Source organism: Lissotriton helveticus, chromosome 4_1 (assembly GCF_964261635.1).
Source record: "Lissotriton helveticus chromosome 4_1, aLisHel1.1, whole genome shotgun sequence".
Classification (NCBI taxonomy): domain Eukaryota; kingdom Metazoa; phylum Chordata; class Amphibia; order Caudata; family Salamandridae; genus Lissotriton; species Lissotriton helveticus.
Genome location: NC_136063.1, coordinates 341,591,062 through 341,618,710, shown reverse-complemented (window position 1 = coordinate 341,618,710; position 27,649 = coordinate 341,591,062).

Below are 27,649 nucleotides of genomic sequence, written 5' to 3'. Positions count from 1 at the left end.
ACCAACGCAGGTCCCTCTGAAAAAGTACCTTGCTGGAGCAAGTGTCAAGTACTCAATGTGTCGGTTCTGATCCACGCAGTCGGGTAGATGTTTCATTGTCAAACCTCGCAGCCAGTTTCTACATCATTGTCGAACCCCTAATGATGCAGGCACTGCATCATTGTCAAGCCTGTCAGTTGGGTCCCGTATTGTCATTGAACCCCTTACAATGGAGTTGCTGCATCTTTGTCAAGCCTTGCAGTCAGGTCCTGTGCTGTTGTTGAGCCACACAGCGATGTCCTTAAAGTGGAGCTGCATTGGTGTTGAAGGGCACTGTGTCAGTTCTGATCATGCTCAGTTGTCACTGCATCAATTCCCAATAGAATGTCAGCTACAGAACCCCCTTTGAAGGCCCAGGACTGAATTGGATCCTCTTGGTAGGGCAGGACTCACAGTTGGCAGAGTCCTGCAGTTGAAGTAGTTTTACAGGAAGTATTTGATGACCTTGGAGATCTTAGGTTCAAGGATGTAGAGAGGAGGTACAGTCCTTCTCACTCCCAGGCAAGGTGTAGCAGGACAACACAGTAAAGCAGGTAATACATTGCAAGTCTCTCTTACGGCACAGCAATCAGCAGGCAGCAAGCCAGCACAGCGAATCAGTTAGCAGAATGGCAGCCCCTTCTACAGCACTGCAACTCTTATTCCTGGCAGGATTTCCTTAGTTCCAGCAGTGTACTGAGTTGGTGGTGTCCGATGTCCAGTACTTGTACCCAGTTGTGCCTTTGAAGTGGGAGTGACGTCAAAAAAGCCTTCAAAGAACACAAGGTCTTTGCCTATTGCTACCCTGGCTCCAGACTCACTACAGGGGGTATTTACCTCTTTGTGTGGGGCAGGCACAGGCCTATGCAGGTACAAATGTCAGCTCCTCCATCCCAGTCTAGCTAAGGGAGGCCCATTAGTCTGGTGAAAGGCCATCAGTAAGTGAGTGTCACTCCTCATTTCCCTTTGTATATGGATGTCTAGATGGAATGCACAAAGTCCAGCTGTCACCGACTCAGGAGGGGCATTCAGAGACAGGAAGAGGCACAGAATGATTAATGTAATAAAATTTCAACTTTCTAAAAGAGACATTTTTAGACTTACAATTTAAAATCTAACTTCACCACAAATTCAGAATTTCAAATTGTGAGTACAGAGACATCAAACGCTAAAGTTCTATCTGTTCCCAATCGGAAATGACACTTATAAAATGTAACAAGGACATCCTAATTTTAACCTTTGTCAGGAAAAGGCCTTTTTAGTAGTAAAAACAAATTCACTACCAGGACATGTAAAACTCAAAAGCACATGCCATACCTTTCAAATACCTTCCACTCTGCTCATAGCGTTGCCTAGGGCCTACCTTAGTGGTTTGTATATGTAATAAAAGGCAAGGTTAACTTGTCATGTCAAAATGCAGTCTAAAACAGTACCTAGGGGGTCTGCAGTGGCAGGTTTGAGACATGTTTAAAAGGCTACTGAAGTGGGTGACACAAGCAGTGTTGCAGTCCCACTAGTAGCATTTAATTTACAGGCCCTATACATGTTCAGTGCACTCTACTAGGGTCTTGTAAGTAAATTATATAGGCCAATAGTGGATAAGCCAATGTTACAATGTTTAGAGTACAGAGCACATGTACCTTAACAGTGTTTATCAATGGTAAAGTGCCCAGTAAACAGACAATAGTTTCAACCCAGAATAAGGTATGAAGAATCATCTGTTGGCTCCCAGCCACGGCCCGTGGAGGGAGTTCCAAGGGGCAGAAAGGCGGGGTGGGGGAGGGGAGGGTGGGAGGTCGCTAAACACCGGAATATGAATAATGTGAGGTAAGTAAACAATTTAATAGATAAAATGAATTTTGCAGTATGCCCTGCATCTCAAAATGCGACGCAGGGCGCGCTACGAGATTCGTTTTATTTATTAAATTGTTTACTTACCTCACATTATCCATATTCCAGTGTTTAGCACCCCCCCACCCTGCCCCTACCCCGCCCCGCCTTTCTGCCCCACGGTACTTTCTCCACGGGCTGCGGCTGGTGGCTCCTCTCTCTTCAATATCTCATCAATATTATCTACAAACCCTGTTGAGGGCAGAAGTTTGGGGCGCAAGTTCATTGCCACAATGTCCTGCTGAAGCTCCAGAGATCCTGGAAGTAACCATCCAAATGTTCTGAAGAAATTCCTCTTAGTCACTTCTAAAGTTCTTGGTACCTCAGAGGCTGCACTTAAGGGCTAACAAACACTCCAGAAGATGCCATCAATTATTTGCTACTTGACAAATGGTCATTCCAAGAGATAGGTCTATTGTAGCTGTTTATGTCCATGTATCCACACAAGAGGTCATACAACTAACCATTCAAGCCCACTTAATAGCCTTGTGAGCGCAGGTCCAATCCTTAAGGTCTCCACACAGGTTATAGATAAATATACAGCTCTCTTCTGTTCTTCCACATGTCCCAAGAGTGTTCTAATGAGTTGGGGGCGAGATCCTACTTTTGTTCAATTCACTAGCCAATATGTAGGGTGTCTCCTGGAGACTCGCTGAACTATTAGCAAAATGTTCCCAAGGGCAAACCTTCCCACATTTGTAGCACATATATTTCCATCACTGCCACAGTGCACCATTCTTAGTAAAGTCCATTGTGGCATAGGGAGCTTGTGGCACACCTATGGGTGAGGCTAAGGTAAAGATCAGTTTACCCCACACAAGTACTCCAAACTGGTTGTGGGCCAGGTCCCTCCTCCAGAGAGACTGAAGCCTAGAGGATAAAGGGTATTTTGGGATCCCAAACTGATCTGGTGGGACGTTTCATGGGATCAAGTATCTCTCCTGATCTAAAATCATTGGTCATCGTCCTGTTCTAGATCAGCCCTCACCCGACCCGGCTCCTGCTCACCCTCCATGACACTTGACTTGGAGATCTTTCCATCGGCAGCTGAGACCTAAACCTTTTGACTGATGCCCGGTAGAGCTACCTCGCGAACTAAAGGGGAGATGGGCTATGGATTTCCCACCTTGACCATCCCCTACCCAGCCAGTCTTTGGGCAAACTTTCCTGTGTCTCTCTACTGGACTTTTCTCCCTTCTCCTCTTCACAATACCGCCAACCCCCCTCCTCTCTACTCTTCTCTTCTTTCCTGCTATTGACTTTTGCCCTCACCCGTCCTTGCTCATAGTTCCCACCCTGTCTATCCACTGGACTTTCTTCTGTGCACATACACCGCAGGCTGGACAGTAGTGTCCCAGTGCATAAAGTTCAGGAAATCAGCAGCATCAGTTTATAAAAATGTGGGATGAACACTAAAAAAGAGGCACTTTCTCAGAGTCAAAAAGTGTGATTGAAGAATGCTTACATCTCATTTGTCTGTCCTCCATCAACAAAGATATTCCAGTTTCAGGTGAATTGTCTAGGTCAACCTTGGGTGGAGCTATTTGCTTCCAAAGAAGATCCTTTTCTTCTATTTTTTTGCTGAAGATACCCATCAGGTAGGGTGATGGATGTTCTATGATTACACAGGCCAGCATGTATTCTTTTTTGCATTCTTCCTATTCCTGTCCTTCAGAAGGTACTCAGGAAGAGGGTGAAGGCTCCGATTCGCCTTGGGGCTAGTTTTTAGCCGTGAAGACTGTGGTTTTGCTGCTAAATTGCCCATGTAATATTACTCTAGTTCTCATTCTAGGATTTCTAAATCCTTTGCTCTGGTCAGCAATCACACATCCTGCATTGGCTCACTCCCTTGATGGCAGCCTAGAGATGTAAATGTAAATGTCAAGGTATTTGTAGAGCGCACTGTCACCAAGCGGTTTCCTGGCGCTATTACTCATACCGCTGTGGAACCCTTCCTGGCTTTCCCTGTGAAGTGTCCACTCCTGGGCACCCCCAGGGTGAAGCCAGGCATCCTAGCGCTGTTGGGGCCGGTGTGGAGGTTAAGCAAGCTATTGCCCAGAATTGCAGCGTAGGGCCCATGATTAGAATAGGCACCAAGGCGAGAATTGTCAGGTCCGAGGAAATTGAGCCCAAGACCCACCGAGGCAGGAATTGAACCATGGTCTCGGGCCAGAATTCTGCATCAGGGTCTGCCGCTCTAACCATTGAGCTGCACTCCACCACATTAAGCTATTCCTGGAGCTATTACTTTTCTACCTGTGCTTCCTATGCCACTTACTGGTTGCATTTCTTGAGTTGTGTCAACCAACAATTTATCTTGTGAACCGGCTTACGTACTAATAGATTGGTACACAAAATGAGAAATTGGATGGGTTGCAGAATGGCTTGCCTATTTAACCTTCATTAAGCAGGTCACACATTTTCACTTCATCTAATTATATACCTTTGGAGAGGAGGTGGTTTGCAGTGGAAAACATTCAACTATCCGCACAAGTATTTCAACGTTGATTTTTCATAAAGCATCCCAAATGTATTAAAGGAAATGCGGATGTTCAAAAAACGCTTTTCTATTTTGAAAAATATTAGTGAGAATTGACAATATTACCATGTAACTACTCCATTTTCAAAGCCAATAACTATTCCACCACCCTAGTTCTTAATATAGCATATTAAGGGGAAGAGCATAATATTGTGAATGAACAATTGATCTACATCAATATAGAGTCAAAACAGTGTCCACTATGTTGATTTCCATCATATAGTCAAGGTAAGCATATGTAGGAAAGGAAATTATTGTTACTCTTTGCCTTGACAATATGATCAGATTTGTTTCGTGGAATAACGCTTTCATTGGTGATAGGTAAAACATGTATCCTGACTTCAAGTGTCACATGCATGTAATACAGTGCATCCATAGGCATTGGCATTATTCTGATCTACCTTATCCTATGCTGCCGGAGTTCAAAATTATAGTAATCCTGGTAGTAGCGGCTATCTTAAAAAAGTAGTCTAAGGGGTTGTGTTGGTACAGAGTGTACTTCTGTCAATAAGTTTCAGTTATGACAGGTAGAAATGTGAGCAAACCTGTAGGTTCTATTTTGTTAACTGGAAAAACCACCGCCTGATAAAATATTTTGTGTGCATGCAACAGGCACAACCCTATATGTCCATGGGAACTATGATATTCATACCCGGCAACACAATTGTCCTGTGGAACTCACTGAAGTACTTACCTATTGTAGAGCTCTAAGGTGATGGGATCAATCATGTGCGTGTTTTACTAACTTGAATCCATCATTAATTATACTAAATAATGATTAACAAATCAATAGGGTGAAAATGAATGACGCATTGTTTGTGAGAGGGAGAGAGGGAAAACATAAACAAACACTGTACCAAAACACAACACAAGGTTGAAAATTAATTAAACAAATATCATAGAGAGACCATTTCATAATTGTATACATATGCCCGACATAAATTGAATATTAAAAACAATCAAGGGAGCGGGTGTCAACGTTGTGACCCAGTGATACTTGGCAGCTCTTATCAGGACCTAGTTATCTGTCTAATACACTGAGGAGTAAAAAGAGAGACAAGGGGGTTCAGTCAAGATTAGCCTTCATAGTCAGGTCCAGTCCTGTTACCGACATCAGGCTAGGGATTCACAAGTTCCAGTGTACCAATATAATTTCACCGTTCAAGATATCAAGTCCTTCTACAATAATTAATAATAAAAGTGGATCATTTGTAGATAATGACTCAATCACTGAGTGCACTGTTGAACACGTGTAACCCACAATTGGACCATGAATACCAGTTAGTGAAGCTCTACACGTGTGAGAGAGGCCAATCCTTCATTATGTATGAGTTGCCGCACTGTATTTGACTGTGGCATGGAAGTCTACCAGTGTCACTAAATCTCACAACAGTAGAGCTCAGAGCATGCTCTCAATTTAAGATGTAGGGAATAATTATACCACTAACTTTGTGTATTTGGTCAAAACTGAGTGCAGACAAAGTTATGCAATGAATATATAGTGATAATGATCCCTCGCACATGACAGCAAGCTGTCAAAGTTTTTTATTTTTTATTAAAAGACTTGGAAGTGAATTTGAAATATACCTTTTTAGGTCTCATCTAGCCGGTGCTTGTGTTGTCTCTTTGAGACATGCTGTATTCAGGCATGGATGTTAAGCTTCACCCATTTTCCCACCCATGTTTACCATTGGCTTCTCTTCCTGTCCTTTGTAAATGGTGGTTTGTGATTCGTGAATAGGCTTAGTATTCCCTCCATAGTACCTCCCTGTCTGATGTTGTTACCTCCCATGAGGACAGCCCCTTTTACATGTGTCCTTACGCTGAAGCTTTCATTAGCAGTTAGGGAGTACTATTTGCTTAATGCCTTATTTTTACCTGTCTAAGAGCAGTTCACACACGGGAGCCTCTGTGTTTTCACTCCTCTGAGCATTTGTGTAAACAGGGCCATGATTCTTGTCTCGTTGCATTTGCTATTCATGCAAAACCGTAATCAAATGTCAGACGTGGTTTCCCCCAGCTTTCCCCAGCAGCACTGTGTTTATCTCAGAGTGCATCTTTTATAGCTGTCTATGTTGCGTGCTCCCTCCTTCTGGCTGTGTTTCCTTGTTCAGTCTGTGTTGACCCCCCATCCAGCACTATAAGAGGCCAGGTGCCTTTGTGCTAATGAAAGTCTATGGCTTTTGCTGAAGTTTTTATATAGCACCACATCTTCCCTGTGCCCTACTGCTGTTTCTCTGAGCACGAGTGATCTCGGACAGGGGTGACTAATTGCTGCTTTGATAGCTGCTTGCGCCCCACCCCCTCAGTACAAAACGCCCCATTAGCTCCTCATTTCTGCTTCCCTCTCAGGAAAAACATAACAAAACAAATCTGACTCGGCACAGTGAATTTTACAAAGTGTGGCAGGCTGGCTCGGAAGGGCTGGCAGGGCTGGGTCTGGGTCACTCTCTGGCCTAAGATCGGATGGCACTGACCTAATTCACTGGCTGAGAACACGTATAGTGCATGCAGCATGGCAGCGCCCAAAGACTGATGCATGCAGAGCATCTCGGTGCCCTCTTCTCTTACCACACAGAGTGCACGTCCGTCCCTTCCTCTGGTAGAGGGATAACAGTCTGAGTCAGGCAGAGAACAAATATACAGGTTTGCAGTAGAACTAGGAACAGTGAGGGGCCCCATTGCAGGCCGTTTTGCAGTTGTTCTTTGTAGCGCTCAAATGCCAGCTGGTCATGTCCCGGAGCCTCATTTAAAAGAGTGAGGCTCCATAGCTCTTTTAGAAAGTGTAGATGTTTAGAAGACAGTCACCGCCGTCACCGAACGTGTAATACATTCGCTCCAGTGTGATCACCAGTGGTCGTCAGTGCCAAAGAAATTAAGTGGCATGCCTCAACAGAGGCTCTCAATGGAGGTTTTCTTTTCCTAGCGCTATGAAGCCCTCAGCATCTTTAGGGCTCCTCGTTTTATTGGTTTTGTTCTGCAAAACGGGGGTAACGAACAAAGGGATTTGCAAGAGATTAACAGACATACATATGCGCTGAATTTTGAAACTTTTTTCTGGTTTGTGTAAATGGTTTCAACCAGAAGTTGCCAGATTACATTACCGTGCTATGCAGTGCGTTCTTGGCCATGTAGCATTCCTTTGCATCGAATAATTATTGAGGGCTTTTCTGCATGCATCCAAAAAACATGTAACTTGTATTTACTTAATTTTCAGTAGAGTTTTCGTTGAAAGCTGGGTGTTCGAAATCTTTGAAATCTTTTCAGATGTGAGCTGTGTTTGTGATTTTTAATGAAATGTGCATGTTTACTTATTCACGGATATTTTAACCATGGGCGTAGTTCGCAGAGTTGCACTATGCGCAGTGCATAGAAAACTCTGTCGCACTATGCTGAGCTCCGCGAGCGGCGGTGTACAGTAGAGAAATGGCGTTCACGGAGATTGCACAGTGCCAGATGCTTGTCCGCACTGTGCAATCATTACGAACAGCACCATGCACCGCGCAAGCTTACCTTTTCTGCCGTTCGCGTAGATTTTTAGTCGAGCAGCAGCTTTCTCAACGCGAACGGGCAGTTTCTCAATGCGAGCGGTCGCGAGCATACGCGACCACTCACAATGAAAAACCGGACCCTTCCGTGTTAAGAAATCTCACAGGGAGGTTTATTTTCCACGCTTGCGCTCCTCAACTTGATGTTGGCAATAGCGAACAATGAAAAATCTCACTGGGAGGTGGCTTTTCCTTGCGTGCGCTCGCCAAATTGACATTGTTGAATGCAAGCGAGCAAAAAAACTACGCTCCCCTGCCTGAAGTGGAGTTTTTCGTAACTCCGCGAGCTCCGCGTAATCCGTAGTGCGGGAAACACTGCAGACTCCGCGAGTGGAGCGGAGTACACTGCCCAGGGTTAGGCTATTTCATGTTGCATTTCTTTTGGATTGGTACATAGGTGCCCAGCTGCTCTTACTTTTGTCTGTCAGTTCCAGGATGGTTCGACCACAGGGTATGGCAGGGTTTTCATCATCATCATCAAGAAGCTTTATTCGAAATGTAAAAACAATTCATAAAAGCATGAGCAATGCAATCACAGAAACAGAGAATAATACATTTCAATTTGAGAATTATAAAAACAAATCATAAAAACAATAACAGTACATAAGTATACACAAATACATCAGTACATTTCATTTCATAAAAAGTAGCGTGTGTTAAAATAAGATTAAATCAATAGGATAAATCAGCTAATCAATGAAGAGCGAGAGAGTAGATCAGATTAATTGAACGTGGAGATATAACGACCACTCGATACAAGACCAGTTGTGCCCATCCAGTGCTTGTTCTGTTCTTTTTGGCAGTGCAACAAGACATATAATGTTCTAGGGTAAAATTCACTTAGACTCCAGGTAGATATAGTCCCATCTCCTATTTGTGGCTGCCAAGATTGAAGATATGGGATGACATGTTTATTCTTAAATTTTTCAAGTACCAAATCGCCCGCGATCTGTTTTGGGAGAGGTCCTAGCCAACCCACCCTTCTAACGCTTAGTATGATGCCATCAATATTGGGTGGGAGAGGTCTATTTTTGGTTAGCCAGAACACTAGCTTGTTTCTTAGGTCCTGATGGCTTTCGTGTTTCCCCTTTGGGAATTCTGGTACACCTGAGTGGACGCACACAATAGGAGCGGCCTCTGGTGGCAAATGAAGATGATTGGTTTTGTGTGACATATTGTCATAATTAACCGCTAATCCCTTTTGAAATGACATTTCTTTGTTTGGCCCAACTCTAGGGTAGGAACTTCGTAAAGTTGTGGCGGCCTTCGAGAGTTTTGAGTTTTTACTATGCGGGGTTACTGATTGATTACGGGTGGTCTTACTTAGTATGGTGGTATTGGGCATTTCTGTGGGGGCTGGACGCTGTGGTTGAGAGGGTCCTGGCATAGTTTTTAGAAATTGCGAATTAGCCTTAATTGCTTCCTCGACCCCCGTGAGCCTATCCCCTAGTTAGTCATTTTATCAATCAACGGGGAAGTTATTGACCTCATCATATTTTCAAGCGAGGCCAGTAAGGAGGCCTGGGTAGATACTTTCGATGTTGCAGTGCTGGGAATGTTGGTCAGTGGGGAATTTGAATGTAGTTTTTGTTGCTTGGCCCGCCTCCCCGTTTGTTTGACCCCATCTCTCTTCCTTTTAACAGAGGACACCTGGGTGGCAACTGCGGATTGTGAGTTTACTATTGGTCGTGTTGCGAGGGGAGTACCCAGTAGGATTTGGGTAAGTTGAAGTGAACAACTCAAACTGGCACTAGTCGTTTCTATAGGGAAAATAGGAGCACTAGTTTGGAGGTCTCCTGATTCCACAGGAGCGTACGTGGATTTACAAATTTTATTTAGTTCTTCCAGTAATGATATAGCTGGGGCTGCATCGACAGCCTGTGGAGGAGAACACATACTGGAGGTGCTATCCATGGCTGGGGATAATAAATTACTTCCCACCCTATTCCCCTATAAACCCAGAACCAACTACTGAAAATAAATAAGTAAAATTAACATAATTAGCAATTAATCAATTAAATAAAAATAATTGCCAATTAAAATTTAATTAATTACCCATAAATGTTTAATTAACAATTAATTCTAAAAAAACAATACATTTTTTAACATATTTAATTAATTTTAATTAAATTACTTCCCACCCAATTCCCTTATAAACCCACAACCCGCTACGAAAAATAGATTAGTAAAATTAACATAATTAGCAAATATTCAATTAATTAAAATTAATTGCCAATTAAAATTTAATTATTTACCAAATATAAATTAATTAATAATTAATTAAAATATAATACCAATAAATACATTTACATATTTAATTAATTGTAATTAAATTACTTCCCACCCTACTCCCCTATAAACCCACAACCCGCTACAGAATTTAATTACGCAATACATAGAAAAACAAATTTCCATTTTTTAAAATTAATTATAACATAAATACACAATTTTCACACATATAATAACATAAAAAACATTATAAATAATAAGATACTATTACAAATTAGATATTTTTTATTACCTATAATATATACTTCGATATTTTAACAATCTATATTTTTAACATTCGATATTAAATTACTTACCTTAAAAACGATATTTTTGATGTCTATATTCTGTCCAGTCGATATTTTGTCCAGTCTGTATTTTGAACTCGATATTATGTCCAGTCGATATTTTGGAGTCGATATTATGTCTGTTTACCGTTTTATTTAACTCTCTTAATCTCCCATTCTGTTGATGTTCCCTTTCAAATGTTCTTGAGAAGTTTCAAAGAACTCCAAATCTAACTACTCTAATAATGCACTTGAATAGCTCTGCATTCCCTAGCATACAGTCATGGTATTTGTTTATATTTTTTAATACAAATCCCTACTATGCATATTTCGGTTTCAATTAATTCAAGTCAAAACCTTCAGGATTCTCTACCTAAAACCAGCTAGATGTAGTGTGAGCAATGTGAAACAATTCTGATATACAATAAAAAAACAATTCATAGTCCATTCAGTGTGGTAACCAACACCGTAGATCTGGTGTGATTTTTAAACATTAGATAGTGGGTTGGGGTTACATATTTTCTTTTGCTGTGAATATTCCAAGGGATAAAGTCTTAGTCATACTTCAAAAGATGAGCACTTGAAATACTTCTGATGTGTAGCCATAGGCATGACCAGGTTAGACAAAGATTAAAAGGGCTCTTTGTACTGTTGCCAATACATTAAACGTCCAAGTAATGTACTAGCTGCTTTGAATAAACATTAACTTCACTGAAGCTTAGAGCTCCATTACTAATATTACATCTCAAACTTTCTGGATACCTCGTGCAAAAAGAGCTTTCTGACATTAGCAAAACAGAATCACTCCGACTCCTGACAGCTGGTCAATACCATTGACATAATCTCCAACCAAAGCAAAATCCCTTCTAATCAATGTTGATACTTTTATATTTGTGTTCACTCAGGTTGAAAACAGAGTAGAAATCCATAGCACTTCATACATTTGACGAATTAAAACTCTGATCACTACTGGAAGCAGCAACTTATTTCAGAATTGTATGTACAGTTACTGTATCATTCACTTATATACTTCTATTTATATTAAAACTGGAAGTAAAAATCCTAAGAATGTAGGTGGAAACTGTAATTTCATAGGGCCTTATTTTTTAGACCCTCCTTGGTGTGCAATGTGGCGTGCAAATGAATTACAGTGTACTGCAAAGATGCTGTTAATTTATTTAATTACCTAGTGTTTGACTTTTTAAGGATTCGCCAAACCCTTTACGGCCCACAGATACAAGTAAATCTACCTGCAATAGTTAAAAGATCTTTTCTTCATTTCCCTTAACCATAAAGTTAATTTTTATCCACTTAGGCTTGTCGCTTTTTTTAAGGCTTTGTAAGTCAATAAATGAACGTGTTGCTCTGTTATAATCTGAATTTGTTTTTTTGGAGAAGCACAAACAGAATGACATTGTTACGGGAAGACCTACTTTTTTTAGCATCTTGCTTCAGTCTTGTAAATACAATAGTATTTGAGGATTTTTCAGTTTGCTTTCACATCTCCATAGAAAGAATATATTTATGTCCTAATTGATCGGACGGCAACTGGCTAAGCGCTAACAGAAGGAATACATAAATGTAAGGTCTATAGAGGCATATGTACAAAGAGTTAACACCGCTTTAGCTGCACTTTTCTAACGGTGTTGCTGCGAGATTATTATCGCCTTCTGTAAGCTCTGTAAGACGCAGTTTTGTGGTGGTCATGCATTGCTGCAGTCGTGTCACAACCATGACACAACTCTAGCAATGCTTGGGGCCAACCTATCCCTGTGGCACTGCGTCACCCTTACGCCTGCCATCATGCAGGCGTAATATACTGAGGCAGTGCTGAGGGGTGCCCGGGTGTCGGCGCAGTTGGATATCCATCGTTTGCGGTTGCGCGCTGCGGTGTCATCGTCTGTTAGCCTTGGCGTAGTGGTGGTGCGGAGGGGGTTGACGAGGCGTACTTCGATGGCCTTGATCTTGCTGCAAGGGAGGCACTGATCTCGTTGAATACAGTGGGCATGGTGAAGACGTGATGTATACAATGATGTTAGGTCCAGGAGAGTCCGGTGGTGTGGCTGTATTTGAAGGTCCCGCTGGCGGAGCAGACATGCTCAACCGTATGTCCCGCTATGTGGCTTGCTGCAGTGACTAGCTGCTCGAGTCTGATGTTAGGGAGCTACACCAGGAGGGGGTGGTGTTCTGAGACTGGGGTTGTCCTAGTGTGCAATGAGGTCTACAATGGCTTTGTATGATGTTACAATGCAATCTTTTAGATCGCGGTACATCACAACGCATCTCTTACAACGCAAGTCGTTACCAAGACTTGCGCTGTAGGGTGCTGGACTTAGCAATAGTAAGAATTACTAATCCAACTCCAGCCTATGTCCAGTAGGGAAGGTGTTGGAATAGCAAATCTACTATTCCTTAGTCTAGAGCACCCTCCAGCGCAGGTCATGGTAACGACTTGCATTGTAAAAGATGCGTGGTAATGGCAGCGCAGTGTTTTGACCGCGTTGTCATGGATGTTCCCACTACAACAGTATCGGAGAATGGGTGTCCATGGCCCAGGGGGCCTGCAGATGAGGGTGCTGCAGAGGATGGTGTTGGGGTTGGTCCGGATCTGGAAGTTGGGGTCTTCCATGGTCACCGTTGTGTCATTAGAGTGTGTGGTCAGACAGAGTGTGCTTCTGTAGGTGATGGCAATGCCTCCTCCTGGACGGTCGGGCTGGTCCTTGCGGGTGATTTAGTAGCTGTCACTGATGGTGATGTCCTGTCCAGGGCAGATGTTGGTTCTGGCAGGCGATGTGACATCCAAGGTTGATAACAAGGAGGGTGCTGGTGCCATAGGGGTAGAGTGTCTGAGAGGAAGGGTCCTTGGTGCTGAGCGTGGTCCAGGGGCAGGTGGACGCAGACAGGCTTGCAAATCCAACAACACAGGTGCCTTTACATTGCATTCCATTACAACGCATTGTGAGGTCAGTAATGGGGTACTTTTAATTTTTAGGGTGGGTATGGGTTTCGGGTGTCGGAGATTAAATGTGGGGTGGATTATGGGGTAAAAATTGAGATTTGGGGTGTGCTTTGGGGTCAATCATGAAAATTAGGGTGTGAATTTAGGGTAAATATGAACATGGGGTGTGCATTTGGGTCAAATATGATTTGTAGGGTGTGTTTTGGGGCTCAAATAGGAATTTTAGGGTTCAGGGTTTGCTTTGGGGTGCAAGGGTTAGTTTTAGGGTTGCACTCACTGAAGTGGGAATAGTAATGTTTACATCTCAGCAATCCAACACTTTCTCTCCTGTTGCAATATGGCTAGTATTAGTATGCATTGTAATGGAATGCAATGTAATGGTATGCATCATAACTTCATATATACCTTTGGCACACCAGTGGTACACCCGCTGCGCATGGCCGCCATTGAGAAGTGATGCAGGGGAGACTGGACAGCTGGGAGGTGGGAAACGCCGGAAGGAACACTGGATGGGGCCTGGACACGGGGGAGGGGGTGTTGTAAATATTTAAATGAGAGAAATCTTACCTCGAGGCGGGTCCCGTGTCTTGGTTCCTCCTGCTCTTCTGAGTCTGCTTCCAGGAATAGGAAGGAGGCAGCCAGGCTCCCTCCCCTAAGCCACTCACAATGCTGCAATGCTGTGTTGGGATTGGTCATTGACACCCGGATGAGGCGTTCAGCCAGGGGCTGGAGGAGTGGGGTATGTAACGTTTACAACGAAATTTTTACAACGCACTACCATTACAACGCAGGCATTACCACGCATACCATTACAACGCATTGCGCTGGGGGGGGGCGCTCTAGGATAGGGAATAAGTTTAATTTTCTATCCAACACCTTCCTTAGTGTCCACGGGGACTGGAGTTGGAATAGAAAATTATACTTACCACTATCCAGTACCTCTAAGCGCTATGCGTTGTAATGGTATGCGTGGTAAAAACCGCGTTGTAAAGGTATGCGTGGTAAAAGTATGCGTTGTAACGTCATACATCCGAGGAGTGGGCATGTTCTACATGCAGGCTGTAATGCAGTCTGCATTGCAAACAGGACAGTATGCATAACTGCTATGGGCGGCCTGAATGTGAAGAAAGTGGTCCTTAGGGGCCACCCGGGTTACTTACAACACCTGCTATGCCTTTCCAAGAATGAAGAGTCGGTCAGACAGTAGAGAATGCAAACTTACATCTTTTATTAGTAATGCACTGCAGAGGAGTCCATCATGACCTGCACCCTAAGATGTCTGCCAAGTAACTGGTCCTTGTTGGACTAGGTCCTTTTGGCAGGTTCATCCCTAAACTTTTTGCCTTTCTCATTGCCTTATTTCCGACATGGTGTTGGTGGTTGTAGGCCTCTGGGCACTTTAGCACTGCTGTCCAGTGTAAAGTGCGTGCGCTTTCTGTGTGCATTTGGTAAGGTTGGCCTGCCTCCCATAGGAATGCATTGGGTATTCCCTGATCAGTGTGTCAGTGGTAATTACTGATATGGGAGGAACATCGTGGTTGAGTTTAGTATATATGGAATTGTAATAATAAATGCTGCACAATGGTGGGTGCAGATTTCTTATGACTATTTGAGAAATGCACCTTTTAGAAGTTGGCATTTCTGTGTGCTATGTGTCTGCCTGCCTGATGTGAATTGCATGTCTGGCTTATGAGTGACAGGGGCTGGGAGGTGTATGTGTGGCTCCAGGAGGGGCAGGGTGAGTCAGCACTAGACTGAATAGGACATCTACCTTTGGAGTAGTGGGAAGAGTAATCCCCTGACCCTGAATAGGAGTGTGCCTGCCCTGTACAATGCTGGCTCTGCCCCCTTTGGTGTGTCTGATCACCTAACCCCCATCTGACAAAGGGGAAGAGGAGCTTGGAAAACGAAGTGCACCAAATCCCCCCTGAAAGAGTAGCATCTGGTTCCCCCAAACCCTGCACTGCAGACAAAGGAAGGCCTGGTATAAATATAGGGGCCATGAAGTTGTTCAGTTCTGTGCTGGGGGTTGCTGCTGCTGGGGCCCAGGAGGAACCCCCGCAGGGGCCTACCTCCCTGCTGGAGGGCCCTGTGTGCTGGCCTTCCTGGGCCCAGATAGGCCCCATGGACCGAAAGGCTGTCTGCTGCATCTAGCGCCTGAAAGTGCTTTTATTTTTAATTTGCCTAACAGGAGAGGAGAGTGTGGGCTGAGCAGTGCTGAGCTGCTGTCTGTGTCTTGGGAATCCCTATCGTAGGATTCCCCCGGGTTGCCGTGGAGCGGGTGCCCACCCTGTAGTCTTTTCGTGCGAGCGGGAGCCTTCCCCACTTTATGAGTATTTTTGGGGCGGGTGCCCACCCCGCTTGTGTGCTGGTTGTGGCTGGTGCCCACCCCACCATTGTCTTTGTCTAAAACGGGAGCCTACTCCGTATTGCCAGTGAGAGCCACTGCGGCCCGAGTCAAGCCGAAAGCCAAGCGGGACGCCTGTATGTTGGCGGGGCCTCACGTATGGAAGCAGAGGAGGCGCAAAGGAACGAGTTAGCGCCTGCCCGAGCAGGGCCCCCGTGTGCCGGTGGGAGCCCTGCATGCCTGCTAAGTCCTGAAGTTAGGGTCTCCCTGAGCGGGTCCCCCATGAGCTGTGGGAGCCCCACATGCCACCAAGAGAGGAGAGAGCCCTGCACATTGTAGACCGGAGGTGTCTACAAACAGAGCCCGGTGGCTTTCCTTCAGGCGAAGAGAGAAAACGAGAGGTGTCCCCGAGGAGTGGGGGCTCCCCTGTTGCCTGCCACCTGGACCGGAGGAGTCCTGCCCTGAAGCCCGGTGAGTGGGGCCGATCAGGAAGCAGCATTTGGCTAAGTTAGATGTCCCCGGGGGATGCTGCATGTGAGCATCGTGGTGCCTGAGCGGTCCCACTGTTGCGGGCCTCTCCAACCATGGGGGCATGTTTTTGGAGCCACATCGAGGTCCATAGGGCACCCTGTTGTCGGGTCCCTTTAGAGATATGATCACAGCTGGGCCGACGTATTAGGCAGCTGCAATATTATGGGCATTTTGATGTGGAGTTCCAGAGGGGGGATCCAGGTGGTGCCCGAAGCGATTGGCAATCCCAGCTGCCCTGCGAGAGTGCAGGCAGCTGCAACGTGGGGCACATTTGCTTAAAGGGCACAGTGAGTGCCAGTGTCCCCGGTACTTTCACAGCTGCACGGCAATTAGTGGCAACTGCAACGTTTAGGCCATCATTTCTTTGGGGACTTTTGTGATTGAGACACGAGTGAGATACACTCTTCTGCCCCAGTGCAGTTGTGCACTTCTGATGTTGCTGCATTGGCAGCCGCCCTGACATTTTTGGACATAGGGCATTTGAGCCCTCTGAGAAGGCAGTTGGTCAGGGGAACTGTTAGGTCGATAGGGCGCGAGCCCTAATGTGATTTATGGGGTGCGCAAGAAATGTGATTCATATACTGTGAGTTATGCACCCTGATTTATGCCTCTAATGTGGTTTATGTTTATGAGGTTATTTGCATACTGTGGTTTATGCTTGCGAGGTTATTCTTCACTGTAATTTATGCATAATGTGAATTATGATTAGGAGGTTATGGTCTAATATGTTTAGGCTCATGAGGTTGGTGCATAATGTATTTTGCGCCTTATGTGATACTATGCATAATATGATTTATGTTGCAGGATAATGCTGAGTACAGTGTTTGCTAGTAATTACTGGTTGTGCTCTACGTTTATTCTTTGGTTCTACATTTACTATCATTACTTTGTGATGGCTCTGACAGTGGCCCAATTGGCCCTCACATGTGTATATAATTCCCTGTAAATACTGCGTAGTTCAAGGTGGCACAGTGTATATTGTGTGGCTACTATCCTAACGTGTTTATGATAATACAAAGTCTACTTTTATATATAACCTTGTGTGGAGTTCCTTTTGTGATGTGCCTAGTGTATTGCTGCTATGTGTGTGTGGCGCAAACGCTTTACACATTGCCTCTGGGATAAGCCTGACTGCTCGTGCCAAGCTACCAAGGGGGTGAGCAAGGGTTATCTTCAGCGTGTAACTCCCTTGCCCTGACTAGAGTGCTGGTTTCCGCCTGGCTTAGGCGCAAGCCCTAGCCTACCAGAAATCCCATTTCTAACAGCCCCCCAACAGTCTAGAGTGGATATTCATTCCTCCAGATAAGCCTCCAACCACGCCCACCATGGAAAACTTCCAGCCTGGGCCGAACATGAACAAAGAATCACAGTAGGATGAGCTAACACCTGCCAGATGGGTACATACTATCAGGAATCCAAGGCCACAGTGCTGGGTCTCAGCTTCTCCTAAAGTGAGAGCAGAAACTACACATTCAGATAGGTATGCAAGGGCAGAATAGCCAATTCATTAGCAAGTCGAGAAACAGCCTTGAACAGAAGAGAAAATAATAACGAAATACAGTATTCTGCTGAGGCAAGCAATATGAGCAGTGAGGCCTAACTCAAGCACAGTCTAAGCATCCTGTTAGGGATTATGAAATGTAAAATGGATTCACACTCACTACCTGAGGCCTGAACGTTACAGGAATAACTCAGTGGGTTGCATAACGTGAATACAAACAGCATCTATTAGGCCACGCACTGCTAACCTAATATAGCATAAAACAAGTGCATTGCAGGAATGGGAATTTCAAACCTAACAAGCGGGCCGACCAAACAGTCACTGCGCACTTGAGTGGGCATGCCACTCCACCCCTGCCCTTTTCCGTTACTGGAGCAGCCCTACCCACCCTCCCGCCCACAAAGGAAACATGGAACGATTACATCAGGAAGTTCTCATCATGTGATGATTTTTCCTCTTCTTGCACTGCTTGAAAGCAGTGGGGCGACACTCTTCTGACATAGCGGATGAGCCGACACTGGGGGTGAGCCATCTACAGGTGCTAGGCCTGGGCAACTTGACCCCCGGGCCTCCTCCGCTACGTGTCCCACCTTCTCCTTACCGGTACATTGACACCATGACGCAATCAGCTGCACTCTCTCTTAATCAGTGACACAGCCAGCAGGAGCCTCAGCCAGGTGGGATTTCACAAGCCTGGGTACTGCAGTTGAAGTCAAGTCCGCTGGTGAACCTCCCAATGTAGTTGATGCAGCAGGGCCCCCTTCTGTGTGAAGTTGCAGCCCTCCTGCCACACAAGTTTGATGCAGTTCAGGAGCCACACTCTCAACAGCGTCCGGCCAGCGCAACATCATCCGGCCTGTGATGCAGAGAGGTGCCGCCCACCATTGGTAATCCCCAATGTGCACCCTGGTGTAGTGGTGGATCATAGTATGCGATGCAGACCTCCCTACGTTGGTGCACAGAAGCGCCTCTACCATTCACAGCTCCAAGGGGTTCAAGGCGGTCTTCTCACACAGGTCAGCAACGTGTCACAATGCAACCTGCCAGACTTCACCACCAGATACGGGCGATTGCCGCGCCTCAATGTCTACCGCCACGGGTCATCAACTCCACAGCTCCTCTGCATCCCACTCCATGCTCCAGATGCAGTCCAGCGAGGCATCCAGGCTCCAGACACAGGTACAGGCAGCATCCAGGTTCCAGGCGCTGGTCCTGCGAGGCATCCAGGCTCTCATCCTGGTCGTCCTGAATGTTGGGTGGCTTGAGGGGGTTGATGTGTGCTGCACTTGGCCCTGGCTGCTCCATTCTGCGTTTCATTGTTTTTTTTGCCTATTTTCTATTGGAAGACGACTGATAGGCAATGTTTTCCAATAGAGGCAAAAAATGTTGGGCTGACTAACGTGCGTTGTTTTGCTGCTTATGGCCTTTTGTTGGTTTTCACTCGCAAAGGCCGGAATTCCTATCGCAATCACGCTAATGTAGGCAGCAGTTTTTGCCGGTGATCCCTGAAGCTATCGCCATGTACCGATGCCTTGTACATAGGTCGCTAACATGGCGACAGCTTTCATCGGTACACGGTCCTTGTACATATGGACCATAGTCTTTTGGCTCCTTTTAAGCATGCATGTACCAAATGAAATGTTTACTGTACTAAATACACTACAGGTCATGTATTATTATAATGCATACATTGTGCCCAATTGAACAAAATGTGTCATCAGGGCCAAAGAAATGCAAAACTGAGGACCACATGTTCTGAAATCAGTGTTTGTGATTAACAAATAGAGAAATATTGCTGTTCGCTATTTGGTAATCGCAAACACTAATGAACTATAATGTGTTCAACACTATTTGAGATTCCCAGTAGGTCACAACTAGATCTAACTCATGAATAATAATGAGGTAGGTCCCAGTTTCCGGCCCATTGAGAGTCACAAAAATCACAGTATTTGTGCCTTGCTGGGAGTCACCAGACCACCATGTCTGTAATTGCTTTTAAATAAAGCAACCTTTTTTTTTTAAAGCAGCCCATTTTTTTTAAAAGGAAAAAAGAAAGAAAAGTTTTCTTTTCATTGTTTTTAAGAGAAGGCTGTGGCCTATGGTGGTGTTGGTGGTAAAATGCAACTATTTTGCGACCGCATTGGATTGTAAAACATTTGCACATACCAATGCGAATCGGTATTAGGAAGGGACACCCTTTTCAAATACCGATTACCAATCCCAAATTGCGATTCAGTGACAGGTTATTGTAATTTGGGTTTGGTACATACAAGAATCTGCCATTTTGCGACAACAAAAAGATTTGTACATTTGGCCCTGAGAGCCCTACATAATTTATTCAGAAATACAAATTTCCTCATGGACTACCTTCTGCCAAATTTGGAAATTATCACTAGCCTAGCGATCATCTCTGTAAAATGAAAGTATCCACCATCAATGAAAAAAGGTTTGGTGGACAAACACTGTAGGTTGTTACTCAGAAATAAACTCCTAAAGAGGGTGTTTGTTTCAGAAAAACAAAAAACTAATGACCTCCCACAACCTGAGAGTTTTCTCTGCTGGTGTATGGGCTCATTATTATTTTTTTCTGTTGCTCACAAACAGGTTTGTCCTGGTGTTGACGGGCAGGATAACAAGACTTTACATAGTCCACCCCAAATAGTCCTTCCTCCCACAGCCCCTCTCCATGAGTTGTGAAAGGAAGATTTCTGTTGGACAGCTTAAGGTCCACCCTTCGCTAAGTAAGAATGTCGGATTGAGGGTTTACCACGAAGGTCACTCCATCATGCTTGTGTGTACCCTGTTCACCAACTTGTAAATTGCACTCTAAATCTATGCAGAGTATAAGGGAAGGTTTAAACTTTAAATTATGGTGCAAAACCTAACCCCAAAAACACCTCCATGAACATGTGAAAACTCAACCCTTACATTTATACGCAAACAGATATAGCATAATTGCTTTACAATGCTGACATTCGGTCCTGAACAGAAGCAAAAGGCATGACGAATTATTCAAGTTTGCTCTTTAGTTTATTCTATGTAAAGCAAAAGCAGTGAAACAGAAATACAGCTAATATAAAAAATTGTACAACACAATTAAAAAATTCCCCAAGCTACATATTCACGACTATTCTAGAAAATGGATTGAAACCAAATTAATTGTCAATATAAATTAATATTCAATCTGATTTTTACATGTATAGGCCATACGTATCTGAGATGATGAAAACAACACTTAGCCATCCTATTAATTCTGTAGCTATACAAACAGAGAGCGAGACAAACACACACACACACACACACAAAATACATAGGGAAGTACACTGGAGAGTGCAAAAAGTATTGCCATTCTACATATGGAAACTCTTTACAAAGCCAGGATACTCAGCATGCACACATACAATGATTGAACCCATTATGTCATGCAAGTGAGGACATGATCCAATCTAATCACCAGGAATCACTGGTCTGGATCATAACCATTAAGAACAATAGCCCCTTTGACTAACACAAAAAGTTAAACACAATGCATTCAAATGGGAAATCAAAGTCATGTAAATTCAGAAAAGTTATGTCAGAGAAAATAACTAGGCCCCTCATGGTTTCACTAAAGGTGTCTGTGGTGAAGAAGAGAAATAAATTAATTTGAGATCTTGCTAATGAACTCCTGGAGCTCAATTGTTTGGCATCTTCCAGGGGTACCACTGCCCATGGGACTCTTTATGTTTTGATTAGAATATAAATGATTACATTTATATTTTACCAATTGCGCAGAGTTCAGGGTAATTGCTCTTCCGCTGTTTGCTCATGTGGCTGCTGGAGCTGGTCCCTCTCTCCTCATGACCTGGGTGTGCCAAGCATAGTAAGATAGATGTGTGGGAACTCGGGATAGGAGGGGCCCATCCCCAACAGCTACCAGGTTGAACAGTTTTTAGACAATTCAAACAGAGAAAGAAAATATTTTAGATTTTATGCATTTACTGTTTTGTGTATTTTATGCCAAAGCAGAGTTAGAAATTGACCTTAAGGAAAGGTACTGAGATAGTAAGGTTAAGAGGGGTTCGTAAGGGCTTGGAAGAAGTGTGGATGCTATTCACAGATATGACCTTTCAACCCCAGGCAGACATCCTAATGTATCAGAGAGGGTCAGAAATGTGAAATGGATCTTAACTTTGCAACGGCACTCTGGGAGTCCCTCCATACAGTGACTGGAACTGCCAGAATGCAAGTCTCTGACTGAAAGTGTGTTTTCAAGAACCTCCAATTTTTGGAGGGTGGAATACCTAGTTATATATCTTTAACCCGGGTGGGGATAATGTGCATATCACCTTCTTCAGAAATGACATGGTCAGGTGTCCTCCACTCTTCTCTATGAGGTTCATCTATATACAGGGGCATATTAGCAATGAAGCGGCGGAGAGGGGCGTTAACCATCTTGGCTTAATGCCTCTTTTCGCCACTTCGGAAAAGTGAGGCTGCACCATATTATCAAGGATATGGTGCAGCCTCCCGTTTCCCCCTGCAATGGTGCTATGATTTACAACTTAGCGCCAACGCAGGCACCCTTGCACCAGAGTGCAAGGGTGTCTGCGAGCAGGGAGGCTTGTTTATGTTTGTTTAAGGTTTGTTTAAGGTGTCCCTTCCTGCACATAAAAAAACCTAAAATGCCAATTTGTATCTTACTTGTCTGCTGCTTCACGCAGCACACATGTAAGTTACAAAATGGCATTTTTTAAAAAGGTTTGTTTATGGGACACCTTCCTGTACATAAACAAACCATGGCATTTTGCGTTTTCCATGTGTGCTGCACAAGGCAGCACACATGGAAAAAACAAAAAAGAGGAGAAATAAAGCATTTATCCTCTGTTCACCACTCTGTTCGCATCAAATTCAATGGGTGTTGAGGTGGAACGCCCACCACAACACCCACTGCTCGCCCGGGCACTATTATCAAGGCAGCGTTAAGCCACTTAATGTGGCTTTAAGCCACGTTAAGTTGTATAACGCTGCCTTGACAATAGGGAGGTGACCCTATTGCCACGCTTATAGGGCTGCAGATTAATGTGGCCAGTGTTGATGCTCCAATTTAAATAATTAAGAGTGTTGATAGATAGGATCAGCACTATCTGAGTCTTCATAAGACTTGAGTGCAAGCCAATCAAATTATTTTGTATCAGATAGAGCTCTAAGTTAAACTTTTTAGGTTAATTCAAAATTATATCATTAATGCAAGCAAAAAGTGGTTAATCAATAGCCATCAATGACTTAACAGTAAATCAAAATCAAGTAATGTAATAGGATAAAATTTAGGAAACTCCAAAGAATGCAATCAGCCAGAACTAAAAGTATGGTTTAGGAAGAAGACCTATATAGAATGTGCAAAGAAAAGCCACAAAGGACTGAGGGCATGAATCTGAGGTGGTTTAGAAGGCCTTGTAACAGCATCTGCTCCATCCCAATCGGATCTGTAACGTGTCTTTCCGACTGAATCGGAAAGGTTTCCGACCAACCGATTATGATGCAAGTTAGGCATTAGCAATATCCTAATTCAATTCCAACGGCATTCGGAATGACGGAGCCGTACGGAGTGGGCTCGTACGTCTCTACAGGCCACGTTTCCGAACGACCGATTACGGTGCTGGATTCGAACAGCCTTTCCAAATTGTGCCGTCCAACTTGCATGGGCAGTTGGAATCTGACTTTGGGGGTCTGTAGTGGGCCCCTCTGCACCCAGAGCCTTCCCACTGGGGCCCATGGTAGTACCCATGGGTCACCTCTTTCCAGTCATGCACAGTGTGGGAGGCACCAGGCGGTTTCCGCCAGAGGGTGCCCGATCTTCCCAAGCCACCCCTTTCTTTTATGGGAGCCTATGCATTCAGTCGGAACATAGGCTCCCATTAAAGTCAATGGGAGTCCAACCGAATCGCATCTGAAAGCATCCAGATGCATCGTACTCGCTCTATCAGACTCTCCCATTTCGAGTCGGTCGGAAACCATTCCCAAGTCAATTTAGTCATAATGATTTCCGAACCGCATCAGAATCTGTCCCTAAGTATAAATTAAATGACAGACGTGCACAGAATGTCAAAGAGAGTAAAAGAAGTCTAAATAAGTCTGTCATAAATCCCCAAAATGACATATTTGATAGGGTTTAAGACAGAAAAGGTGCAACAATATGTGGTGAGATATGACATAATAGGAGCATGGCCTCCTCTAGAGAACACAAATTAATACAATTTATTAGTACAATGAGCATTGATTAGGCGTCTAATTAGCTGTTTTTCCAAAATGGAAAAGCACACAGAGAAGCACATACACAAGGAAAAGCTTGTTCACATAAAATAAAAGTGAACATTTATTTCTGTTAATATATATAAAGGCCCATTCAAGCTGGCTCCAATATAGTCCTGCTACCTTAAGCTTAATTAAATTAGCATTATTTTTCTAATGAATAAAGATCTCTAGCATTTCCCCCCTGATGATTCCTAAAATCATCAAACTAAACAATACTACACTATAGTTCTACATTCATCATTGTTAGCTTCTTCCATGTCTTCTTCTCTGAGGCTTCAAACTATTGTAAACTCGGGATTTAAACTCATCAAATGTGACCTTCTCTTTCTACCTTTGGTTATTTTCTTCATCTTTTCACTACCACATTCAAGACCTCCTTCAAATTAAAACTTTCCAAAAGCTTAAACATAAATGCTATGCCCATAATTGAAATTATTATAATTAATATAGTTAATAGTTTTTTTAGTAAATCAAAACCAACCTCGTTGAGACATTTATCAAACTTACTGAATCATTTAACAATGTCACTGAACTTTCACCAACTGTTTCCCACACCACTTCCTCCCGAAGAATGAATTTCACTCGAAATATTAGTTATATATAACAATGCTGGACCTTAATTAAACAACACATACTACATTATTTTGCCAATGTACAACTATTCCGAATCAGCATTGCAAAAATGGCAGACATTTCTTCATTTAGATAATTCCCTCACAGTATTACTAGCCAAACGTTGTACCAAAAAAGACAACTTTCTAATCTTAATATCAACCAAAGCCACACGATTAAAGGGACTCAACACATCAAACACATTCAAAATAACCTCACACCATTCACCCTTTACTCTTTGAAAAATAAATATAATTCATCCTATTTGCATTGTATATCTTAGAGAATGCCAAGGCTAAATAACAGGAACTTACCCAATTACTTGAAATGTTAAAATAAGCTGTTTTGTTGCAAATTTGATACAAGCTTCTAAAGATAGGGTCTTGACTCACAATAAAATGTTAACAATTATATAATTATAACTACACACAGATATTCCAATCCTAGCAGACAAATCCCATCACTCCTTGTTCACATAATACACAAAATGCTTTTCTTCACTTTTGAAATCCTAAATCTAAGATGTATTAGTTAATTATTATTCATGATCTGATCTTTCAAATGAAACTCCATTCCTTCAATCCCACTCATACTAAATTGCACTCATCTTTTATTATATTCTTAAATACAATTATGTTCTACATCAGCCAGTTTAACACATTCTTCTCATGTAATCCATTAGTAATTAAAGTGAAAAACATAAGGAGTGCATTAAACTTAATACAGGCATATTATCTATAGAAACAATATAATCTACTTTATAGTCTTCAAGATACTAAAATAAACATAAGTTAGTAGATGAGTGCATATATAGCAATCAGAAACCTTCATAATATCCTTATAAGCACAAAGAAAATGAACATAAGTATGTTCTCCATACCTTCAATTAAAACCATCTCAATGATCTAACCTATCATACTTAGTGATGTTATCAAGTTGTGTATCATTTGTATGACTTGAAATGTATCCAGCAGGAAAACATAGACTCAATAAAATCCCAATTAATCTTTTCTACATAAAAACCATAACAATTATTTTAAGAGCAGAGAAAAACTCTTCTTTAAATAAAACCACCTTTTTCCTGGTAAAAAAAAACAAAATCCCCCAACATATAGAACTTATTGGCAAGCTTTAACAAAAATAGTGCTTGTCCAAATGTGGATAAATCTTGAAATGATGCAAAACAAATCTTCTTCTTTAACAGTCTGTTAAAATTTCAAAGAACAGATGTGGGCAGAAACGTTCTTCAAACACACATAAATCGAAAATCTCTCAGATCTCTCAGTCTCTCTTCCTTTTGGCACAAATGTTGCCAGATATGCTCATTCAGGGAGCGGTGCACTCCTTGTTTGGTTCTCTTACACTTTTTCAGGCAAATCTGTTACAGGTTCAGTTGATTTTTCGTAATTTCTCTTCAGACTGTCAAACTTTCCCTCACACCTTCAGACTATTCAGCTTCAAATGAGCTTATATCTTATGGTTTATTTTCTATACCTTTCCCATTTTTATCTTCATTTGTGTCTTGATTTGCTACTTCTACAACTGGAATGCCTTGGTTTGCTCCTGGGTTCTTCAAAGTTCAGTGTTTGTTTGATTTTGCTGTTGTTCTTGAATTCTTTGTTTCCCCCACTCTGGATCCACATAGTGAAATCGAGCTTGTGTCAGCAAATGAGCAGCTTGTATCACTGCTTCTTTATTTGTAGTCCAAACTTTTTTGTGGGAGATGCATTGAGCCAATACACCAAACCTGCATACTTCACATCAGCGATCATCACCAATATGACTTTGAGAAGCCCATTCCACATAGGTGAAAAAAGCCGCACTTCCAAACATATTTCTTCAACAGAACCCAATCCTTTTTTTCTAGGTTGTGGGAGGATTCATTTCTTGCTGATTGTGTAACAAGCTTCACCTGGTGAGAGTTCAATATCAACCAACCCTTTGTATTAAACCAGAAACAGATCATCGGTAATATTCAGAAGCAATATCATGAATCCTCATTGCTCTACCATCAATATTTCAATCTCGGTAAAGGCTAACAATTAAAGAAGATTTGTAAATTTACTGATGACTGCGGCCAACCATTCCTGGAACAATCCTCATTTCTCTGTGTGTAGTTTGTGGGTTCATTCTCAGAATCACAGCAACACATCCTTTGGACACCTTCTTCATTCCCTTCTCAATTTGGTGTCCCAAATAAAAAACTTCTATTTGGCAGTACTGCATTCTTGGAGGGGGCCTTTATGCCCATTTTCAGCCAGATTATTTAATAAAGAAGCCCCCTTTTGTTTTAGCTGCAATCATCAAATCATCAATGTAGTGAACGAGTTCTGAACCACAGGGCAATTTTAAACTTTCCAAATTTTCTTGAGCATATATGAAAATTTTGAGGGAATTTTTTGTATTCCCCTGTGCAATCTTACACCAAACAAGAAATGTATTTTGTAATCTCAATGTAAAATTATACTGACTATCCTGATGATGAGGAATGAAGGAAAATACTGAACACGACCCTAATCAACAACCTCTCCAACCACAGACTCAGACAATTCATCACCACACCCACCCACTCAGCCGGCCACACGCTTGACCCCATCTTCTCCGCAAGCTCCCACGTCTCCTTTAACCACACCACCGAACTCCACTGGACCAACCATCACTGCATCCACTGCACCTATCCAAAACCCACCATGCAACACTGCACCCAAAAGATCCCCCACCGCTGCTCGAGCAAAGTCACCGAAGACCAGCTAACCACCACCTTCGCCTGAATCCCACCCACCAACCCCACCGACCCTGACACTGCAGCCCGCAACCTCAGAAAATGGATCGACGACTGCTCCAACACCCTCGCC